This window comes from Amblyomma mixtum, chromosome 3 (genome assembly GCF_055824585.1).
Source record: "Amblyomma mixtum isolate Tamu chromosome 3, ASM5582458v1, whole genome shotgun sequence".
Lineage (NCBI taxonomy): Eukaryota > Metazoa > Arthropoda > Arachnida > Ixodida > Ixodidae > Amblyomma > Amblyomma mixtum.
Genome location: NC_143014.1, coordinates 257322625 through 257342326, shown reverse-complemented (window position 1 = coordinate 257342326; position 19702 = coordinate 257322625). Strand labels below are relative to the sequence as shown.

Here is a 19702-nt window from a genome sequence, read left to right as displayed (position 1 = left end):
TCTTGGGGACACGCCCTGCTAGCGCATCATTGTTAATGACCGTTAAGTCCTTGCTATTTCGGTGTGTGTGTTACAACGCATTCCTTACTTCGTTATTCATGACCCCATGCAGTGCGAATGGTCGAAAGTGATCGCGAACATTTCCTACACTTGTTTTCTGACGGGTAGCCTGAGCTGTCCTGTGCGCTCTGGTTGCTATATAAAAAACAGCTGTTGTTAAGCTTGATTTTGCTTTCTACCAGCTCATCGCGTACTTTTCTTGCATTTAAAAATTTAGACACGACTGTTTCCTGCTAGAGGCATGCTTGACAAATCAAAACAGGTTCTGCGAAGAGCTTCGAAATGGAGAGCATGGCGTGAGAGGGCACAGTGGCACGAGAGGGCGACACAAAGAACAACTAGTAAAAAAAATAGCACCTCGTGTCAGGGTTCATGGGCGTGCGGGGGCCGCAGTAGAAGGCTCGGGAGAACTTGGCAAAGTTTGCGACAGCCTTGCTGCAGTCGCCCCTTAGTGAGCTGAAGTTGCGCGCCAGGTTACACAAGCTGAGGCAGGCGGTGATGAAGAACACCTGATCTTCGGTGAACACCTTTGTGACGCGTCCCGGCTGCGGTATGTCAGCAGGTGCCGCCTCGTACGCGGCGTGGGCTAATTCTAGCGCCGGAACCTCCGGTAAAAGACTCGCTCCCGAAGACGACCCAGAGCACAGGGCCGACTCGTTGGAGAGCGCGTCGATCCACTGCTGTGGCACCCACGAGTCTGGGTTGAAGTTGCCGTCAGCATCCACTCTGAGTCCTCCCTGGTCGAAAGCCTTCACCAGCTGCAGAGCGTAAGAGAAACCTAACCCGCCGTATAACATCGCCCTTGTTCCTTGGCCTGAGTTGGTGGGCAGATTAAGGGCTGCGGCCGATATGAGCACTCTATTGGAGAAATAATCGTATCTGAACAATGGCTGCATGTAGTCCAAAGGCAAGTCCAGTATCTCTTCGTACTCGGGTTTTCTCTGAAGCGCTCGCTTGGCTATCATAGAGCTCAGCCAGTGCTCGACCACGGACGTTTCGCTGGACGAGAAATTAGCGTGCACAGCGGCCAGACCATCTTCGGTTAGCAGGTTTTCTGGTGGCCACAGGACTACCCGAGTGCTGTCGAGCTTTGAGGACGCAGTACGTCGGATGGATTCGTCGGGAGCCCAGGACAGGTTGGATATTTTGTCACGTGCCAGTTGCGTCACGAGACTGAGATAGCCATCGATGGCCTTTCTGGACGCCGCTGTAAAACTATTAGCTACGAAGAGCGACTTGATCAGGAGCTGATACGAGCCGTCTACCTCAGCCGCACACAGCCTGTTGCGCCTAAGGGCGGACGGCCAGTCCTCCTCCTGTCGTTTTGGCAGTAGGTTAAGGTCTCCAAGTGGAGCAAACGCTTGTATGAAAAACCAGGACACGTGCATCAGCAAAGAACGTGCGTCAAACTTGGAAAGGATATTATCCACAGATTGCAGGAGTGCTACATCGCTGGTCACAATTAAGTCTGATGGATCGTAACCACCTTGTACTCGTGCGTTTAAGTTCAGCTCTCGTGTCCAGTCAACTGAAGACAAACTGGTCGTGACATTAGAAATGTCTTTTAGCAAGAATTGAGCCGGCGTGGCAAGTTCTGTGTCAAGGATCTCTTGAAGCTCTGCGAACACGCTCCGTTCGACACTTTCAATCTTCTCGATTTCGCCATCACTACGCCGAGGCTGGCCCACGGCGAAGGCGTCGTGGAACCTATTCCAGTAGGCCACAACGCCCTCCGATTTTATAGCGAGTTCCTTATAAGCGATCCACAACGGGGCGAAGTCAGCTGGCCTGAAGAGCAGGGCATGCTGTGCTTTCTTTGGCGTCCTTAGCCGTTTCAGCCGAAACCAGATATTCAGCCCCCAGTTGTACGCCAGGTCCACGAGGACCCCGAAAGGGCTAGTGCCAGGGAGGGGATCGTCTGGCTATGGTATATTTCGCTGTAACATGAACTGCCTCAGTAAAGAAGCAGAAGAACCATTTGCGCCACTGTTGGTCAGGCAGGCTTGCAGCATGGCTTGCGCCTTCGTTACCGCGGAAAATCGACGCGCGCCCCTCACTACCAGCGAGTGGAATCCGTTGAACCAGGCCGCGACGGCGTGATAGGCCAGCGCCGATCCGTACGCGTGAGGGTCGTCGAGCGGCGGCCTCCACTTGGAGCAGACGAACGCTTCGAAGTCGCTGCACGGATCAACACTCCAGTTCACCTTGGCCAAAATGAGCTGCCAGTGATAGCGGCACTGGGGGCTCAGGCACAGGTGGCCGTCCCGTTCCTGGGGCGCGGGCGTATGGGCCAGTCGAATGTAGGCCACCAGCGCGGCACTAATCAGCACGAGGACCAAGCAAGCCACTGCCGAGGCCAGAGGCGCCTGCGGCCCAGCGGCGGCCGAATCGGGAGACGCAGCCTTCGAGGCCTGGAAAGAAGGCGCAGGGAAATGAAGCGGTTTCGCAGTTCTTGTTTCATTGCATTTATGTGCGGCGTGCAATCAGCGAACCAATGGGCCCTGCAGCTTGTAAAGTATCTTATTCAAATCTATAGCAAGTTCAAACCTACAGCAGAAAACGAGTTCGTCGAAGCCTAAATTTATCATCTTCCGCCAGCGGTGACGCAGTAAAAAAAAAACACTAACGATAGAAGCGCTTCGTCTTGGTCCTAAGTGTCTAATGAATAATGAATAAAGTCGAGATGAAGAGATGAGGTTGGCCGTACAGACATGGACAAGCTGACCGGAACTGCCGGAGCGACTGTAAACACCTTCCGGTCTCTCCGTGCAGGCGCGAAAATACGAATCAACAGAGAGATGACCACACATCGAGAAGAGGCGTTTCTTTCCAACCTCATGCCGGTGTTTCTCTCGTTATCGAGATATATGCCCATATATAGCTGCATGACGCCACCGGTAGTTGTCGATCATCGCGCCGTCAGTTCAGATTATCTTCTCCGTGACTCTACAAATTAGCAATAGGCTTTAAAAGACAGGAACTTCTAGTCCTCTCTGCTCCTCTTCTTCGCCTTGTGTTGTGTTTCAGCCTGTCGAAGAAATACACGTTTAAGTTCGCTTCGTGCATAAAATCTGAAATTCAGTGATATCAAGCGTAAGCGTTATGACTTCCTTTTAACTTTTCCGCCCCTTTCACCCCTTCCTTAATCCCTATTTTTACACTACTGTACAGGTGTATATCTACAACAAGGCTGCCGCCACTCCTTCCCTTGTAAGTGCTTAAAACGCACGCCCTCTGTGGCTTCGGCAGAGCGAGGACGCTCGCACCTCGAGCAGCGCAGGAAGACGCGCACGTTGTCAGTTTTAGTCCATGAAATATCGAGCACAGACTTGCAGACGTTTGCGGCCAGCGTCACTGTCACGTGCTCCCTCCGTGCAACCCGTCCGCCTGTTTGGGGGCAGTCGCCTCCCGGCTAAGTGCAGCGCCTGAGAGGCGTCTGAAGCGCTCGGCGGCGTCTCACGACCGCGTGGCCCACCATACACTTTACATGAAGCACGAGGCTCGAGGTGCGTCCAGGGGTTGGTCGCGTGTCCGGGGTGAGCTCGCGCCTGTAGACGACGAAGTCATAGCGAGGCACGTGCAAGGGCCGGTCAAGTGATCGGAGTTAGTGGTCACTTGTCGGCATCGGGCGACGACGCAGATTCAACTCACTGCAGTGCTTAGAACCCAGTTGCACTCTCAGCAACCACGTGGGGCTGGAAACGGAGAGGCACAGTGGTGCTGGTTTGTACTATGGGGTATCGAAGTCACCAGGATACGGAAAACATGATCTGTGCGCATAACTGACTTGTCTGCAAGCTATCACGTCATTTGAATACCGCGCATCACAGCGCGTAACCCTAGCGCTGGATTAAAGGGAAAGGGCCTCACCTCTGACGGCAGGAGAAGGGGGCCCATTCATTCTAACCTGCTTAGTATTTGGAACCACAGGCAATGGAACTTCGTGCGACACGTATGAAGCGAGAAACCTGGGACGAGGAGACGGGGCCCCACATAATGTAACTTCGTTTAGCCGAATCAGCTGGAGACAGCCTGTCTAGTTGCAAAAATAAGAATCCACCGCCACCCCGGAGGAAGGGGGGGGGTGGTACGGAGGGGGGTGTGTGGGGGGGGCTTTTTTACCAAGCGATATATGCGTTTGCTTACGGATTGCAGCAGGGTTTTCGTGGCTTCCATGTCTATCTTCCCGTACAGTGGCATCTGAAGGTGTACTGTGTTTGATAATCCTGGCGTCGACATAACATCCGCTTTTACAGAAAGCCTCGCGGCCAAGCATTCCGCTTGCACTGCTTTCATATCCCCTTAAAAATGATTAATTAATTTTAAAAACCATAAATATATCCCCTAATATGCGATGCGGTGCTGGATGTAAAAAATACTTGATTTGCGCCCTCTGCGTGGCTTACAAATGTCAGGAAATGCAGCGCTTCAGTGTCACAAGTATGATTAGAGCAGGGTAGGAAAAAAAGAAACCAGAATGCGCTGCGGCGTTTGAAGAAGCGTCTACTTGTGCGAGTATCATATGCAGGCGGTTGAGAAAATAAACGCGTGCAGTAGAATGCTTCTCTCAGCTATACGGGTGGATTGTTCGAGCTCGAATTTCCCGCAGATTTGGTCGTCAGAGCTTTACCAAATTTAAAAACAAATCCGGCTGGGCTAGCTTCTTGGGAGTCCCAAAGTTTCACTTTGTGCTCCGGCGGCCGCTAGGAAAGCGAAACACTCGTTTATGGGTATATGTTTAGGTTCAAGGGCTTTAACGTCCCAAATCAAGTCCGGCTATGGGAACACCGTAGGGAAGGCTCCGGATAATTTAGACCGCCTCGGGTTCTTTAAAGTGCACTGATATAGCATAGTGCACGGGCCTCTAGAATTTCGCCTCCAGCGAAATGCGACCGCCACGGCCGGGGCGATTTATTTTGTTCGTTCTTTTTTCTTGGGATTGGTTTTGTAAGGCCAGGTCAACTTGAATTTTTGAGGAAATAAACGGCGCCTGACTTCTAGGTGGACAACTGAACCTCGTCTTGAGGGGAGGGAGGCAGGTGTGAATGAAAGGAGAGAAAGAGGTGCCGTTGTGGAGGGCTCAGGAATAATTTAGACCGCCTGGAGATTAACGGGCTCTGAAATCGCGCAGCTTATGGGCGCCTTTTTGCATTTCGCCTCCATCAGAACTCGGCCGCCGTGTGGCTCGGTTTGAACCTGGGTACTCGGCTCAGCGCCGAGAACGCTGACCACTGAACAAGGACTTAAATCCTGCTATTAAAATGTGCCCCACGAAGGCACTAGTAAACGCTCATCGTGTAATCAAATTAATATTATTAACTTTTAATAACGCCCTCTCGGGGCACTAATTAACGAGCGTTTCTGTTCCACAGTCACTGCCGGAGTACCCAGCTCAACTGTAGGAAGCTAGCTCAGCCTTTTTTTTATGCGTTAGCGTTAAAACAGTGCTGCGAATGAAAACCAGTCTGTTCGCTTGTGTACGGCGTCACTGAAAGAGGAGTGGAGGCGACGCGCTCCAATGCAGCCCCGCAAGTTGTCGGTCGGCTCACGTGCCTCTTCTGTGGCGTTCGGCGCTCGAACACAGACGGACACGTGTCGCGCGTTCCAAGAGTCGTGTTGTGTTTTGTGCGCTGTAAAGCTAGTGCTAATGCGTTACTGTTGCATGAATTACATTTATTGCACTTCATTCCTTCCAATTTGGTGGAATTACAATGAAACTTGGGATATATTCCAGTAGTGTAGCAGGCGGCAGGGCGATCAGTGAAGGAAAAGGAGAGGGAAAGGAGAGGGGGCCTACATGCGCATTAGCCCAGGGCCTCCATTTTTCTTAATCCGGCCCTGCGCAGCCCTGGCTACGCAGGGCGTTGTCGCCATTGGAACGATGTCGTCATTGGTAGCCGCTCACGCATCCTGGAGACCTTTGTCCGCCATATACTTGAGTGGCGGCCTCTTCTATTGGACTCCCGTGTACCGCGCGTCCCACACTCGACGATCGCAGAAGAGCGCTTGCTTGTAAGTCTATACTGCTGATGCCACGGCGGCACGATACACACGCCGGCCACTGATGGCGAAGGAAAGCGCATCCGTGCATCGTTCTGTGGAGCAGCGGGCAGCTGTGCCGCATGGGGCCCCGCAAACCGCTTCTTTGTCTTAGCAAGCAGCTTCTACGTGAGGCGTCCTGTGAGGCGTCGAGTATGTGCCGAACAGCGCTGTACGCAACGTTCCAAAGCGAGCGTGCAATGAAGAGCTACCGATGTTAACGCGATAGGGTTAAGGGTCCCGTTCAGCGGAGAAACCGTCGCAGTTGGCGTCGGCGTGTCGAGGAAATCGGGATTGGTCGACAGAGTCCTGGCATCGCAAACGCATGACCTCGCTCTTGGAATTCGAACATCCCGCAACGATCATACAGTACAGCAGTGAGGATGTCGCTGCACATTACTCGACGTCATTCGTGATGTTATTCTACTGCCATTACGTACGGCCTCTAAGGAAGAAAAGCAACTGCGTTGTGGAGAAAAATGGTCGCGCTTCGATTCGATCGCTGCCCCTCTACTAATGAGGAACGTTCGCTCGACTTCGTTAAAGGAAGGCCGTGTATGTATTTTGGCAAATATAATAATCATAATAAAACAAGATAAAGCAAAACGAAATAACGAGAAGGGTCCGTGTCTGCGAAGTGGTATGAAAAAGGAACCTCAGGCAGCTGAAGGGACCCATTAACTTCAACGCGTCATACTTTCAAGGCTTTCGAGCAGGTAAGGTTTTGTTACATTCCGTAGCCGGAAAATTTCGTTTCGTTAAATAGACATGGAAGCTGTAAAATTTCTGAAGGAACTTGGAAAAGGGCATCGTGTTTTTGCTTTATAGACTGTTTTCTATTAAGACTTATAATTAGTGTTCAACGTTTTCTCCACGACGGCACGGTGCTTGAGCGCGACGTTTGCAACAGTGCAATGGTCTCTATACCCTGCAGTTTTCATGCGCCTTGCGATCGTGGCTGGAAGGGCTAGCCGGTAAATTCATGGCAGCGAGACACGCAAAATAGCGCAACTTTTAAGACAATCTGCAGAGAAAGGGCAAAAAAGCACCAACGCGCGTTGGTGTTCGTCTTTTATCTGGTCCTTGTCTCAAAAGTCGCGCTGGTTTCAATTTTTCGCTGCTTTGCATGTGCTTCTCGTTGCAACCGAATTTCTCAAAAAACGCAAGAGTTTTTTTCCCTTCCACGCGAATAGAGACGGTGGGTGCCCCCGCGAGTACGTAGCGTCGTTGTGTGCTGCGTTTCTGTCCACCGCGAAGCGTAAATGCTTGCGCGTGGGCATTGTGGCGTGAGTGTACCGCAACAGACATTTCTGAAATAACTGGCAAGGAGCAACGGTGCCGTGCCTAAGGAACGGCGTCACCTCTACTTGTAAAACAGCCTTCGAGGCCTCGTTTTGTTGCAAAATATGAAATTCGTCTTACTGTACAAGTACTGCGTGCAGAGATGCCGGGAAAAATACGCCGGAAGGCCTAAATGACGGTGTTTTCGTCCCATAAAGACAGATGCAAATTGATTAAAGCAGCTTCAGACTGCGCCTACAAAGTCGCCAGCTCTGTGCAGTAGAGTAGCACCATCTGCAGGCCATTTTTTTATTTTTCTTTCTTAGGCAGTGTTTTTCCACAGTTATTTCAGGCCCACAGCCCCGGGCTAAAACGAAGTGCGGCCGGTTCGTCTGGGCCGTCTTAAGAGTAGCATACGTCACATCAACCCTAAACGAACTCCTCTTATGCATCGACTGCACAGGCGTCACGGTTGCGCTCGCCACTGCACAAAGTAGGCAAAATGACATACGCTTTCACCAACTCGAAATCCATTGCTTACTTAGGGTCAGTGCAGTGACATGCGCAATATATTTAGGGGAGAAGATTTCTTATACATTGCTGTTAATAACATTTTCAAGCAATGAATTTCATAGAGAATATGGAATTCGGTCCGATGTGATGCGCAACACCTGAGACACCTGGCAGGTGGCTGTAACACCTTCGAACTAGAGCCACCGCTTTCGCCTGGAGAAAAATGATGTTGCGCAATCATGACACCGGAATGGTGATCGATTTAAAACTGCCTCATAGTGGAACAGTTGCGAAGAAGGAATGTAAAGCGGACTGTGAAAAGAAAAAGTAATTCATTGGCTTTTTGATGGTTTATTCCGGTTGCCAAGGCAAAGTTCGCATGATTTTCTGCAAACAAAGAGCCATTCCGCTACCTCAGTAGTTCGAAATATCAGAAGAATTTCATTTGAAAGTATTTCATGCCCTGCTTTGGCTCAGTGGTTATGGCGCGCGGCTGCTGACCAGAAAGGGCTCTAGAAATTTCGATCACCTGGGGTTCTTCTGCACGCCGCAGAAACTATCGATAGCTTCAATCGCGAACATTGGCGGTCGGCAGAAATAAAAGCGATAGGGAAGGGCGATAAGTCATAGGAAGTACAGATTGTAAATGACAAAAAAAAGGATTGTGGAGAGGTAAAAACAAAAACAAAGCTATTTACATCCTATTTACATATTTCTTCCAAACATGCAGACTCGAAAGTATAAGCAACTGCAGGAGTAAAAGTGCCGTATCAGGGATTTACCCGCACGAGTTCACTGACACAAATGTTTATGCGTATGTGAGGAAAGGAAAGGCGCAGACGCTTCCTAATGAAAGAGATCAAAGAGGGGCGGAATAGGAGACAGAAACAGGCACCGTAGGGGAGCGCTCTGGAATATTTCGACCACAGTGGATCCGTTAGTGTCCACTGACAACACACAGTATACCCGGGCGTGGTTTGCATCGCATCCGCCGAAATGCGGCCGGGATTCAGTCCTGCGACATCGTGTACATCAGCGGAACGACATCACCACTGAACGGGTAACGCTTATAGGAGACTCACGCTGTCCTTGCTCTTGGCCCTACGCTGCGACCCCTTCTGGGCACCCCCTCTGCCAGTGGCGTTGGTTCCGCACCGGGACCGTCGGACAGAAGGGGCGCGATCGGCCCGAGCCGAGGACGTCTGCCGCCGACTGCTCCGTTGCTCTCTTGCTGCTGCCGCCTGTGCGCTCTGGAAGCCATAGGGCAGAAGAATACTGTCAGCGAAAAATGCACGACTCTGGTGCACTCGGAGCCACACATCGGTAAACTGGAGCTGAGTGCACCACTAAGTCCTCACTACGATCGGTACAGTCCGTGGGGTCATCGCCTACAGCTGTAGCCGATGCCCTTGTGCAGTTTTGTTTGTTTATTAATTAATGCGAGATATATGTCGCAGTGCCACAAAAGCCGGCGTCCGCCATCTGTGGCACGAAATTCCGAGGATGCCACAACACATCTAAGTGAACATGCATAGTCATGAATGATAAAACGTAGCGTACTATCACCTATGAAAGTCCTGACTCAGTCATTCTGCGACGTATCATGACTCAGCACTTTACAAGTAACATTCAGTAAGGTGTACAGAGTTTGTACAGAGTATGCGTAGTGATGACGCATAGTCATGACGCATTACTCACCACTTTACTTCTTCAATGTTGCATGACTCAGTACTTCACAAGTAACGTAATGTGAGGTGCATAAAGTTTGTACAAACATTACGCCTAGTTATGCCTCGTAGTCACAGTCATGACTGATGATTCAGTCATTCTGCAAGGTAGCATGACTCAACACTTTAGAATAAACGTACCGTAAGGTATATAGAGTTTTTACAAAGTATGCATAGTCATGGCTCATAGTCTTTCTGCAACGTAGCATACTTCAGCAATTTAACGCTTTCGCATTTTCACACCTAAGCAGTCTTAAGTGTCTGTGCCGAATTTTTATAATAACCTCAAGGAAGTAATGACCTCTTTTGAGGAACAAATGGTTGTGGCAACGCACTTAGTCCCCGGAGTACAAACCATTGTAGCACGCCTTTGTTTTTTTTCTAGGGTTAGTTGTGCGCTGAGGTGAGGTGAGGTGCTGTGCAATGGCGCACTCGCGAAGAGCGAACCGGTTTCAGTAACCTCTGGAGCCTCTCTATAATTTTAGCCGTTTCCGCAGTCACCCCTGCTTCAGCCCTAGGCGAATGCGACTGAAACCTGCTACCCCGTCAATGCATTTAGAAAGGCTCAGTGGACCGAGCTAAACTGGTGGGATTAAACGGCGACCAGGGGCGGTAAAGGAGCAATTGATAAACATGGCTCCACTGTCATTCCGAACATACATGGAGCGGTGTTTTTAAGAGTGTTGGCTCTTACTACTTACGTTCATCAAGGACGCGTCGGTCTGCAATGGAGGTCAAATTCACCTGAACAGTAACCACGTGACCACATTATATCACACAGCAACAGGGGGCGCGTACCGCCTCCATTCATGTCTATACTTACCATTCGTTACATATATGCCAGTATGGCAGCCCCCCCTCCCCCCCCCCCCCCTGGACTACCATTCACATAAATTCTGAAAGCCACCCGTATGACGCAGAATGTACCAAGTGGTGTCAAATGACTTGGCATGTCCTGATGGCAAAATGACTAATGTAGATGAAGCCCAAAATATGTGCGGGATTCGCAACGACGATCTCTCAGTCCCCAAACCATGCATTCTGAGGACCGCCAGACGTCCATTACGGCCGAATCATTTGTCGCAGGGGATTCCGGATGGTCTCAAACGATTCGTCGTGTTGTGATGTACACGTTTATGGAATTCATCAACTATCTAACGAGGAAATATACCGGACATAGCGAAGGTGGCTGTAAACAGCGTCCTGCAACGCTGCCAGGGAGTCCACAGAACGCCATCGCCCGTTCGGCTCTACGCCTTGCTCGTCGGTAAATTGGGTTTTGAGGAAAGGAAATGTATCTGTATCTCATATCTCGGTGGACACCTGAACCTCGCCGTAAGGGAAGGGAGGAAGATGAGAGTGAACGAAGACATTGTATTTACTAGACGCGCCTTTGTTCATTCCAAACCATGGAGCTGGCATAGCGAAGTGGTTAGCGTGCACGTCTGGCACTCCAGCTGACCCTGGTTCGATTGCCCAACTCGACCGATTTCCTACTTGGTTTTATTTATTTGTTTAACTTGGAGCATCACTATACCATCTCTTTAATCGGTTGCATGGTTACTAGCCAAAGTACAATTGGCCCCGTTCGAAATTCGCGCACTGTGACGTCACGAGCATTTCGACCAATTGAAAAGCGTGACATTTCCGTCGACAACTCCTGCTTACAACGATGAGGCATTCAAGGCTGCTGCCTTGAAATAATTCTGCAGCTGGTTGCAGGCAAGCAGACTAAAGCAACGCCAATGCATTGAACAAGCGAGTCTGACATAACCAAAAAATTTAAGACTCAATTGCATGCCCAAAAAAATTTCATAAAATGCACCCCGTTGCTAAATGCAGTGAAATGACGAACGTTTAAGGGACCTTGAAAGTACTCTTACACGTTGATATGATTAACTTTCCTCATTTTTAGTAAAAAAGCATTATCTTTTGACCTTTACAATTATAATAGTTGTTGATTACTGTGGTAGGTTTTTCTGCCTGCTTCATCCTTATTGTTCGGGAAAAATAAATTAGCGTTCCACTTTGCTTTCTTGTACTCCTTCTTCATAGATTCGGCTGAGGTCGCAGTATCAAAACAATTCGCGACTCCTGGATTATTTTGAAGGAGAGGTTATAGGCTGATTCGCTGTCTTCTAGCTGAAATTATTCGCGGCATCAATATTTGCGAAACTTGTCCACATGCGATTTTTGCCTATCCTACTTTCCCTATCAAGTCGCCGACGCACTTCAGCCGCCGACCTGCCACATGGCACTGCTTAGTAAAACGCTTTGCCATTTCCAGTGCGGTTGCTGCAGTTTGGCGCGTTGCACCCAGTCATAGCTGACGACTGCGTCCGTCACTACCACTGGAGAACATCAAACCTGACGCCACAGGTGTGCACGGAAAATGTATGAAATGCGCGGGCTCACATGAGGCGTCGAGCTGACAAGGGTTCACTCGGCACTGCGGCTGTGAAGTCCGCTTCTCCGCGAAGTGTTTAACACTTCACATCACGAAAATCGTGTGATCGCCTCTCGGCGAATGGCGTTCGGAGCGGCGAGGGAAAAGAGACGCTCAAGTCTGCTCCCTGCGGGAGCCTATACAGGAACACTGCTAAGAAAGGATGTTTCCGGAGAGGTAACATTCGAGGATATCTGGATTTTGTCTTCTCGACGTTTGCTGAGCACACCGTTGTAAACACTTGAAGCTCGCGTAGCTAACGATCTTAAGTAGGAAACTGAGGCTGTGTTGGAGGAGAATTTTTTCTATGCAAACAGAATGCACAGACAAAAGCAACGCCGCTAGGCTTATTGCTTTTCATGGCCTTCTCCCGTAAATACATTCATCGAGCTGCCTAAAACGTCACTTCTGAATCCGAAAAACTAGGCGGAGTCCTTTCCCGCGCTTACATGCCAGTCACCATTTTTCCGCAAAAAGTATTTCCAACACGCTTAGGTTTCTCTTAAATTATATCGATTTTGTGCGTAAAGCTGATTACTATAGCAGAAGTTGGAAACAAATTGGAAGACAAAACGATTTCATGAGACGGCTTGTACCTGACGCTTTTTCGTGAAAATTAGGTAACGAGCATACAGACATGACTAAACTCAAAACATTCCCCGCTGAGATTTCAAGAGCAGTGAAGCTGATTTACTGCGTTTGTTTCGTTCTTTTACTGTCTAAATGTCCGCAAGGCTGATTTCACATCACAGGTCGCTGAGAAGAGCGTGAGAGACGGTAGATGGTGGTTTCGTCTCGGAGCATCATAAAGCATGAAGTGGCAGCTCAGGAGACACATTCAGATTGAGAAGTTAAACATCCAGTGTCAAAATCCAACCTAAGAACCGAGAAAATGATGCCGGTACACTACTTACTGGATAATGTAGAGGAGGGGTCAGGGTACAGTCTATGCCAGTGCGATGCCGCTTTAGAAAATAGTGTGACTCTGAATATCTCTGTTTTGTCCCTAGCTTCTTTGAAATGCATTGTCCGTTCTGGAGAAAAAAAAAACGCTTTGGCGGCCAGTAGTGTTGCGCACGCGTGCTTTCAGTCCCGCGCAGAAAAATTGGAGGGGACACTTAAGCTCCGCCTTAACGGTATAACGCGATAGCGTAATGGGTTAATTCTCATATGTACACAAGGTGAATCTCTACTTTACATTCATAGATCCGTGGGAGTCCTCGTACCCCTCCTACTGCAGTGGTGCAGCGGTTCAGCGATGCACCACTTCCCTGCGATGGCAGGTGGTGCTCCCAGCGGTGGGCCTTGTGCGGTCCACGTTGCTCTTCCGGAGCGACCAATCATTAATTTAACTTCCATCTGCAACGGCGGGCAGTGTGCTCACTATCCTGTGGGCGGGTTGTGATGACGCGGCAAGGTGACGTATCCTAGGTAGCCCACCTACCTCCTATGTTTCTCTGGCCGCCACATGACGGTGTCATGCTGAGTAAAGGGGCCTATAACGCTATCACGTTAAACCAGAGCAAAATTGGCCGCCCCCTTTCAACGAGAGAATTTCTTTCTTTGAAAGCACCAATCCTTACTTAACTGAACACTATAGCGCATCCCCCACTAACCTCGTTTATGATCCCCGCTCCACTTTCCCATCCTAAAGCGCGTGCCCAGATTGCCCCATAGACTTTTACCCTCCCTCATAATCCTTATCCCTTATCATAAAAGGATAAGTGCTGGGGTGGCCCTTATCCCTTCGTTAACGTGTCGACTCTCAAAAAGACGCATACAGAACATGTCCGAAATGTTCCACGCCAGCCTTTGAAATGGACGTCCGGCCCCAACTATGGACGTGTCCAGGAACAAGAGCCTCAATGACAACAATGCTTAATGAATTTTGGCATGCGATGTCCTCTCTATGCGGCTACAGGACAATGATAAGAGCAGGAGCCTGCCCAGATTCCTGCATGAGGATAGCCTTGATGATGTAGACCGTCCCAGCAATGCCACATGGCAAGTCCTCGAACTGAAAAGAGAGCATCGCATTAGCCATTCTCTTTGAAGCGACAGCTTCACTCTGCTAGGTAAAGCCGGTTAACGCCGTGTGTGCAGTATGACCTTCGGGAGCGCTTCCCACTGGATAGTGAGCAAAGTGCCCACCGTGGCAGGTGGCAGTGGAATTAATTATTGGTCGCTAGGGAAGAACAACCTGGGTCGCACAAGCCCCACGGGTGCAGCACCTGCCATCGCAGAGCAGTGGCGCATCGCTTAAGCACTGCACCACTGCGCCAGGACGGGGATGAGGACTCCCAGGGATCTACGAATGTAGAGTGAGAATGATCAGTTCCGTATATAACGGCATTAGCCCATTAACGCTATCGTGTCATACCCTTAAGGTAGGGATTAGGTGTCCGAATTTAAACTAAGCAATCATGTTGAAGGACTATATAGACAGCAACTTTTTGCCTTTCTTTTCTTCTTTAAAACAATGCGTTAGACATTAGTATACATGGATCACCCCGCGGTGTTCGCCTATGACCTTTAATCAATGTATAATTGACTTTCTTCTCTCAATCTGTTTCGTTGTCGGATACATTAACCGAACGTTGGTTGTGATGTATAGTTGAACTTTAGGTCACGTGAGGCAAAAAAAATGGCCATATAACTGTTGGTACGTCATTTGTTGTTATTCTACCTCTTGAGTCTGGTTTAAGTGCTGTAATTAGTTAAAACCGTGTATCAGTGTTTATATTGCAGTTCTTCCGTGCCTCAGGTGACCTAAACGTCAACTGTACATCACAGCCACTGTTCTGTTGATGGAATAGAAACAGCGTGAGAGAAGAAATACAATAACAAATTATTTAGTGGTCGTAAGCGAATACCACGTGGTTATCCGTGTCTTCTAATGTAGAGCGCTTCACTTTGAAGAAGATAACATCTAATAAAATTAGGCGTCTATAATCCTCCAAAAGCACCACAAGTGATAGCGCGCATATGTCACGTTTGACCTAACCAAGCTAAATCGTCTGTCAATTTCTTTTTTAATCGACAAAAAATGATTAATGCATGCATTGTGCTCGTAAGACCAAAAAGTTGCCCCTAAATCCGCCCCAGGCAGGTGTGACCTTCTTTTGGTCGAGAACGTACCTTGATGCATCAGCATCGAAAGGCATAGCAGGACGGATAAAACATTAGTACAATCTCATTACCAGCACTCGAAATAAATTTAATAGGAATTACAATTCTTCCGTGTTGCACCCGCATTATTTTTGCTTGAACGATCACGGGAGCAAAAATAATCGCCAGGCACGCAAAAAAGTTAGCTTCGGTTTAACAACTGCTGAACGTGGTTAAATAGCGAAAGCTATGGCGTATCGGGCAACTGTACGCGGCTTGGCGTCTATAACGTCTATAGAAGCCACAGCGTTAGCGCTGTGGCTGCTTGTCTGCCACAGCGCTAACCCATTCAGCCCACATCTATCTCACCACCCCACCCCACAATGCGCGATTCCCGCGTTCACTGACCCAGGGAGCCAGTCATCCGCACTTCCTTTCCTTAAATTCATCAGAGTCTAAAACGTTGTCAACGCCAACGCCAATGAACACATTGAACGCCGACGGCCTATGGCTTCAGTGCCGCGTTTCTGACATAACGGTCGTCAATGCCAACGCATGAAGCTCAAATCTGTCACTACCGCCATGTAGCTTAAAGCTCGACTGAGATGTCTACTGTCCCAGAGGGCCAGTTATGCGCCTTTCCTTTGCGTCCGAAGCTCCCGCTCTTCATCGGTTTCGTCGCTTAAAGCGCGACTAAGGTGTCCACTGTCACAGGGGGGCAGTTATACGCCTTTCATTGGCTTTGCTTTATCTGAAGGTCAAATGAAAGTGAAATCTCCAGACACGGTAACCTTGGCTTTAGCTAGCGTAGTGAACCTTTCGCTTCAGAAACTTGATTCATTAACTGATTGGAGTCGAACTTGGTGAGTTCTTTCTCCGCAGGTCATGCGGGCCTACCTGGCAATCCACTTACCAGATCCATGCTGGGCGGTAGCCTGCGAGTCGGCGTCGCTTCCCACGCCGCGAACAGCTTCGGACGAAGGCGATGGCCTGCAGACCGCCGACGGCCGAGCAGGTGCCAGGCGTCCTGCGGCGTCGACACCAGCCAGATTCTGCGCCAGCGTCGCCTCGCGACGCTCGCTGGACTGCGGCGAAGCCTCGAGTGGCTTTCCCTGCTCGGTTGCTCCAGGACAGTTTTCCGGTGGCTTCGTCATGGTCAGTTCACCGCTCTTGCATGGTGGTCTCGTGGACCTTCTGCTCTTGTCATCTTTGGCTTGCGTCGGGTCAGGCGGCTTCATTTTCTTCTTCTTCTTCTTCTTCTTCTTCTTCTCGATATGAAAATGGCACAGACCCACGCGGGGGGATTGACCAAGGTACGGTGGTGAATGCCAAGGAGGTATGAGTGCGGGAAAAAAAGCTAAGTAAAATAGTAGAATGTTTTAAATTAGAAAATATGTATGAATTGTTAAAAATCTTTAATTAATAAGCAAATTAGATACATCAGGAATAAAACAAAACAAACCAAATCAAATACGCTTTTTGGACATTCGGTGGAATTTTATATGGATTTAAAAGGGTAAGCGACCAGTTGCAACGATGTAATCATGAAGGTAGCCGCAAACAAGAATCCCGTGGCGCTCGCACCAAACGAGAGCAGAACGGGTAGAGACAAAGGGAGTCCTAACCTCGAAAGAGGGACTTCCAAATACTGTTTTCTCTGAAATGCGAACCGCCGGCAAGAGAGGAGATAATGGTGAATTGTTTCAAATTCTCCGCATGTGTTACAAACGTTTGTAGTAGCGAACCCGCATCTGCATAAGTACAAGTTGAGGTGGGGGATTCTGCATCGTCAAAGTGTCATGGACACTTCACACCACCTTGTCTTACATGATCGGACATTCCATGAGAACTTTAAATGTTGAAAGTCCACGGTATTCAGCAACGGATCACCCAAGCTGGCTGATATATGTTGGAACCTCTGGAAACGGGAGGTCTCCAACATAATAAGGTGCGGTACGGGATATATTACAGGGGCAGTGAGAGCTGACCTTGCCAATAAATCGGCCACCTCGTTGAAATAGATTCCCGAATGACCAGGTACACAGACAAAGCGGACCTCCCTTACTGTGCGCGGAACAAAAAACATAAGGGAACGCATCAATAGAGAGGTGCCGGAAGATTGGAGAGAGACTAAAACTGAAAGGCAGTCTGCAAGGACTACATGCGTCGGATTTTTAATACCCGTGCTACATGCGTCGGATTTTTAAGAAGAGCCAAACCAAGTGCCAAAAACTCTGCAAAGAATACAGAAGTGTAATCCGGGATACGAACGGAATAGCTGAAAGCCAGATCCTGTGAATATATCCCAATTGCCGCCTTCTCACCGCTCCCGGAAGCATCAGTGGAGAGAACAGCATGATGAGGAAAATGCTGTAAGTGCTCAGCCAGAAGACCATTTAGGATATTTGCGGGCATGTGTTTCGCATGGGATGGAGAGATATGGTCGTAATAGAAGACGGGATCAGCCTGCGTGTCAGCAACTCGTTGCAAGGAGGTCAGATCGACCTGAAGCGGGGCCAACAGGTTCTGGGTAAACCTAACTTGCGGGAGCTGATAACGTGGCCAATGAGTAGAGAAAGACAGGTGTGGGTGGGATAGAAAAATGGGAGTATTAACACCGGGGGCCGGGTCAAAGGACCTGAGGAAAGTACGCACCGTGAGTAGTTGGAAGCGGGAATATAGATCGGGAATACGGGCTTCCAGATAAAGGAGAGCATTGGAAGCCGATCTTGGGAGCCCTAGGCATAGCCGTAGGGCACGCCTTTCCAGTAAGGCTAAAGGCTGCAGCTTATAGTTTGCGCTGCCAGAGAACAAGACGGAACCGAATTCCAGAATTGGTCTCATATAAGCCTTATAAAGAAACAGTAAGGTGTCGCGACGCATGCCAAAATTTTTTTGCCTGCCCGTGTCAGCCGGCCTAGAGCACGTTCGCTTTTAATAACATTATTCTTAATATGCTGGCGCCAGTCCAAACTTGGGTCGTAAGTAACAGCTAGGTATTTAACCGACTCCACCTGCGTAATTGGGGTGGAACGATAGACTAGCGAGATGTACAAAGGGGTGTATGTAGGAAATACCAGCACGCCACACTTGCTGACATTAAGTGATAAACTAATTTGGTCCCTTTCCTCTTCGTCGTCTTCGTGCGTGGTGATCGCCATTTTTTTTAATTTAGAGGTTACATGAGTTGAGCACGAGAATGCCACATCAAGTAAAAATCCTCTTTTTCGTGCTCCGCGTTAAGTAGACTGCCAGTCACGGATGCCAAGCGTGAGCGCCGAAGGCTCACCACGCCTAAAACAAGCCTGCAAAAAATTGCGTTCAGGCACGCTTTGGAACAGTTAAGCATCCCGTGAGTCATGCTTAGGAAGCGTGATTATTACAGCGTGAAAATATACCACGCATAGAGCAAGCGTAAAAAAGCCACCGACACTCACACTTGTTAAGCGTGAAAAACTGTATAGTGTACTGGTTGAAAACTAATGCACGTGGAAGACGCAGCAGCGATCCGGTTCCATGAGGCGCCAACTGTGCCTGCGAAAGGGAAAGTGTGTGCTTGACATCTGCCGCCATCTGTCGCGTACTTCTGTCATTATGAAGAACTGCGGGCGAGGAGTAGGAGCTGTCGGTTTGTTTTCAACCAGTGCAGCTGCCTCACGTGCGCACAGCGACTGTGTGAAAGGTACAACAGGCGCATCATGCGCGGATGCTGTGGTTGCGGTACTGATTGGTGATCGAGATATAGGTCAGGGTGATTTGCGGGCAGCGAGCGGCTACACTGAATCATTGTGGGCACTGCCAGTTGAGCCGCTCCTGTGTCTTGCTGTAGCCGCACTGTTTGCGGTGTGCAATGACCTCCGGCGATGCTTCCGCGGTGCCAAATGGCGCTGTGCTATTCGCAAATAGTGCTCATACAGTGATTCAGCACCACAAATCCCTGCCCACAAATCATGCACGCCACGAAAGCCGCAGCGTCCACACTCGTGGGGCTCTCGATCAACTGGTCTTCAATCCAGGGCTTCAGACTGAAGTCGCAAGCGCAGCTTGGAGTTGCTATTCGGCACTCTAGACAAGCGTGATCGGCTCTGTACATAACTAGTTTCCTGTCGGTTTCAGTTGCTTCTGCAAAACTTGGAAGGGACACTTAACCTCCGCCTCAAGGGAATGACGCGATAGCTTAATGGTTAATTGCGACATATATGCAGGTCGTTCTCTACATTACATTCATAGGTCCCTGGGAGTCTTCATACACCTCTTGGCGCAGTGGTGCCGCGGTTAAGTGATGCGCCACTGCCCTGCGGTAGCAGGTGCTCCCAGCTGTGGTCCATCTGTGGCTCAGGTGGATCTTCCCGAGCGACCAATCATTAATTTAACTGCCACGTGCCAAGGTGGGCAGTTTGCTCACTATCCGGTGGGCAGTTTGTGATGACGCTGCAAGGTCACGTGGCTCTTGATTTTTTGCTCACAACGCCGGCGCCAACGCGAACAGCGCCGACAACAGGGCCTTTAACGCTCTCCGGAAGCTGCT

The 19702-nt window shown here is 49.4% G+C and overlaps 1 pseudogene; it reads right to left on the bottom strand.

The window, feature by feature from the left end:
• Window positions 1–398: 398 nt before the first annotated feature.
• Window positions 399–16412, bottom strand: LOC149354496 (endothelin-converting enzyme 1-like; annotated as a pseudogene).
• Window positions 16413–19702: the final 3290 nt, after the last annotated feature.